Source organism: Dipodomys ordii, unplaced genomic scaffold (genome assembly GCF_000151885.1).
Source record: "Dipodomys ordii isolate 6190 unplaced genomic scaffold, Dord_2.0 Scaffold35, whole genome shotgun sequence".
Lineage (NCBI taxonomy): Eukaryota > Metazoa > Chordata > Mammalia > Rodentia > Heteromyidae > Dipodomys > Dipodomys ordii.
The window spans coordinates 5542170-5546458 of NW_012267251.1; the positions used below are offsets into that span (position 1 = coordinate 5542170).

General features: G+C 45.8%; 1 protein-coding gene across 3 annotated transcripts in view; it reads left to right on the plus strand.

Moving 5' to 3' along the window:
* Nek7 (NIMA-related kinase 7) overlaps positions 1-4289 on the plus strand; it is a 129849-nt gene that overhangs the window by 2909 nt on the left and 122651 nt on the right. Inside the window, exon 1 of one of the 3 annotated variants that reach the window (XM_013017447.1) lies at positions 503-557. The exons of 1 other annotated variant lie outside the window; for it this stretch is intronic. The gene's annotated coding sequence lies outside the window, so the exon portion shown is untranslated. Of the gene's footprint in view, positions 1-502; positions 558-1664; positions 1832-4289 lie in introns of those variants that run through there. One more of the 3 variants, XM_013017446.1, reaches the window with a different exon arrangement.

Genomic DNA, 4289 nt, shown 5'->3' on the forward strand with positions numbered 1-4289 from the left:
GTGGCAGCCGAAGGCACGAACTCGCGCCGAGGCCGCTGTCGGCGCCGCGTAGCTGAGAAACTCCGCGGCCCCGGCGGCCGCCGCAACAGGTCTTTGGTTTCGGGACCTGAGGAACTTGAGCGAAGTCCCGCCTCCCGGCGGAAGCTGATTGGTGGCGTCTGTTATGTCTCCCTCGCTGATTGGTGGAGCTCATCCGTCAGGTTTCTGCTGCAGCCCGACTCGGAGCCGCAGCGAGGTTCTCTGCGGGAGAGGCGGACCGGGTGGTGGGAGGATCGGCGCTGGGGTCGGGCCTGAGACCCGCAGCGCGGGTGTAGGCCATCGAGGCACCAGCGAGCGTCGGTGCTGACCGTGGCAATGGAACAGAAAAAGACTGATAGTTAGTTGAAGGAGGGTGGGGGGAGAGGGGAGGGATGGGCTGGCAGAGGGGAGAGGGGAGAGGGGGGACTGGGACCGGCAAAAGGAGACAAAGGGAAGCCACAGGAAGGCTAGACAAGTTGAAAGGCCACACGTTTCCAGAATAGCTGCTGGAAATGAAATCAACCTAGAAGCTGCTGCAGGTGAGGTCGTTAAGAACTGCGGTGCTCTTCATGCCTTGCGTTCTTCATGTTGGAGGCCTTTGGAGATGATGTATCAACTCATGAATTATGCCAGCACTTAGCTGCAGCTCGGTTATTTACCAAGGCTGTGCTTACTGAACATCTGAGCCTTAATCGCAAAGATAGAAGTAAAATGACAACGATTTTGCTGTTGACTTTTTCGTGGAAAACGACCTTTCTTTGAAATTTCATTTACGAGATGACTGCCGTTCCTTTAAGAGTACTAATCTTAAAAGGATGCACTTGGAAACTAGGATGCTCCTAGTTTATAGAGGAGCATGTTCCTTCTCTGAGCGGTATGCATTTTCAAGGAGTGTATGTATTCCCTGCAGGTGACCGAACCATGTCTGAGAGGTTGCATTACAGAATAATGTTCCAGATTATGTGCCTTTTTAACTTGGCCTATTCAGGCCCATGAGCCGGTTTGCTGCTAGTGTGCTTTGAAGTATGGCATAGTATTTGCATCTCTGAAGTTTACAGGATAGGCGGGACGATTGGTGCAAACCCTGTAACCATCGACTGGCAGAGCAAAAGGTACAGTGGACCCTGTAGGGGTTTTGTAGCACCTCTTGCTGAGTGCACGCCAGTGTTCTCGCTACAGGGGCAGTGCCCCAGCGTCCGCTGACAGCCAGCCAGAGCTGTCTGGGAGTGCTGCATCCTCTTATTTGCTCCTGGACTGGAGCCTCAGTGGGGAAGAGATGTTAGAACTCTGGAGAAGCTTTGCCTTTTGGAGGAGATTGTAAGTGGAGTGCCAACAAAACACAACAAAACTTGTTGTTTTGAGAATAGAGGATGTAGGGAAGACCCTTAGAGTGGTGCCAGCCTGAGATTCCACTCTGTGGCAAGAGGCCCCGCCCTCGAGGGGGGTGGAGAAACACTGGCAGCCTCTGCAGCCAATGAGCGGCGAGTACGTCTGGGCTCCTGCAGCTAGGGCGGGTACTTCCTCTCAGGCCTGGGCTGGTGGGATGCGTGCGCAAGCTCCGCCCCCAAGGACGTGGGCTCCCGGAGGGGCCGGTGCCCCGGGCTGGCTCTGGTGCAATCCACGTGTAAAAAGACCTGGACCCGTCCACGCCTCTGTTTCCCCGATGTCACTGCTCTTGAACCCACCACCCTCCTCCTGAAACTTCATGGTAGGAAACCAAGCTGGGCAGCAAACTAGGGTCTGTGACTGCTCGGGGTTTCACTCCGAAATTATCTGAAGACGAAAACCTAGAAACTGCGGAGGCCAGATGCATGTGGGTAACGCCAGTCTCGCTCACGTTTCTTTTCCCCTCACACGTTTTCTTGGCTGGACGGTTCCAGGAGTTCCCTCCCTCCCTCTGCCCCTCCAAGTAGGAGGAAAGTACGCCTGGTATGAAGGCTGCCTGCCATTGGGGGAGGTGAGACTCTAGGCCAGCGTTGGAGACATGACTGTCAGCAGGGAAAAACCAGACTCAGGGTCTTCAGAATAGTTACAGAGCGTGATAAAAGTATCTAATCTCAGGGCCTCAGAACCCCTGCTCTGTCTTCTGTTGGCTATTAGTAACATTTAACTTATTTAATAGTTACTGAAAAATCACTAAAATTCCCCCCTCCCTTTTTTTTAAAACAAGGTTTTTATTTTTAAAACAATGTGTTGTATGGCTACATCTGCACCAAGTATTCTTTCCCCAGGTCTGGTTCCATCCAAATGAAAACACCTAATTTGTGTGTGCGGGTGTGATTGAGAGCTGTGTGGGCAGCTATTGTCACTAACCATCTCTAAACAACCCAGAACACAGTAAGATGATGCCGCGGAGATACCTTGTGTCCATGAGTCGGATTATCCTAGCGCAGTTACTTTGTGTGCATTTCTATAAATACACTGCAAAGTACTTCTTTACACTTTCGAGGCTGACTCAAGTCTTCGTTCTCCACCAACCTTATTCATCCATGGAGAATGTGGATGAATAACATTTGGTTATGTAATTATAATCAAATGTATGCCTTTGTGGGATATGGTGGCATCTCAGAATTTTTAAACTTAAATCATTTATATTTAATATGTATATTTATTTACTTTTGTGCTAGTACTGGAGCTTGAACTCTTGGCCTCCTGCTCCAGCTTGGCTTTTTGCTTAAGGTTGGCAATCTACCACTGGAGCCACATCTTCACTTCCACCTTTGTGCTGGTTAATTGGAGATAAGAATTTTGCCTATTGGTCTGCTCAAGGTGGTTTAGAACCATGATCTTCAGGTCTTAGTCTTTTTATTAGGATTACAGATATGAGCCACCAGAAACCTACACATCATTTATTTTTAACATTATGAAACTTCTAAACTGATGATTTCTCTCTTGTCAGTACTATTAATTTACATATTACATATCAAAATAAATAGTATTAAAAGCATAATAGTATATTATGTACATTATATAATATATAGTGTATATACTACATTGTAAATACTATATAATATATGAATAGTATTTATATATTGCATATGTTATCTATTTTATGTATTATGTATTCTTTTCACAAAATAGTTTTCCTTTTAAATAAAACACTTAAGAGACTATTTCATGGTTTTGAGTGAACTGTGGGGATGAAAAGCATAGATGTCCACAAAGCACTCCTGTGTTTGAGCAGAGAACTTTTTAACCTTTATCAAAGGAACCACTGTCATGCTGTTTATGTGATGAGCTTATACAAGAAGCTATTTTGTAGTAATGGCTACTCAGAGTGTCCAGCAAGACAGCATGTAAATCTTATTTATTTAGAAATGTGTATTTGCTCCTCACGTTGTAAATTGCCCTGGACATGTATGGGCAGTAGTTAAGCACTACTTTTTTCTTTTCAGGATGCTTTTGTGTAGATCTGGGGTTCATACGGTTATTTAGTTTTTAGGTGGTAATGGGATTTGATCTCAGGGCCTCATGCTTGCTAGGCAGCACGAGTCCTTACTACTCACCTTTTTTGTGTTTGTTAATTTTGAGATAGGGTCTTGCGTCATGCCTGTTTGCCTTGTGCCAGCCTATTTGTGCTTCCCTTGAAGCTGAGATGACAGACAGCTGTACACTGTTGTACCCAGCAAATTGCCAGATAGTAAATATTTTTGGCCTTGTGGCCATACAGTCTCTCTTGTAGCTACTGCTGTTGTAGTTCTAGTTGATGCACTTGAGTGGTACTAGCGGTGTTCTAATAAAACTTCATTCACATAAGTAGGCTTTTGGCTTATTTCTTCTCTAGAAGACAATTTTTTTTTTTTTTTTGGTTGGTCATGGAGCTTGAACTCGGCTTGGGCACTGTCCCTCAGCTCTTCAGTTCAAGGCAAGTGCTCTACCACTTGAGCCACAGTGCCACTTCCAGTTTTCTGGTGGTTTATTGGAGATAAAAGTGTCATGGATTTGCTGCCTGGGCTGGCTTTGAACTGTGATCCTAAGATCTCAGCCTCCTGAGTAGCTAGGATTACAGGTGTGAACCACTGGTGCCCGGCATTAGAAAACAATTCCTAAAGTCTAATATTTATTGTAGACCATTGATGTTTGAGTGATATGGACTCTACTACACACTCTGTGACAATTTATTGATCTCCTCTTAATTTTCTTAGAATAATCTCCAACTATACTCTCCTAAATTTTGTAGGTCTTAGCTTTCACATGTTTTCAGGTTCCTCCAATATTTTTCACTTCTGTGGGATCCCAGATACAGAGTGAATGTGTCATGTCTCCCCCCC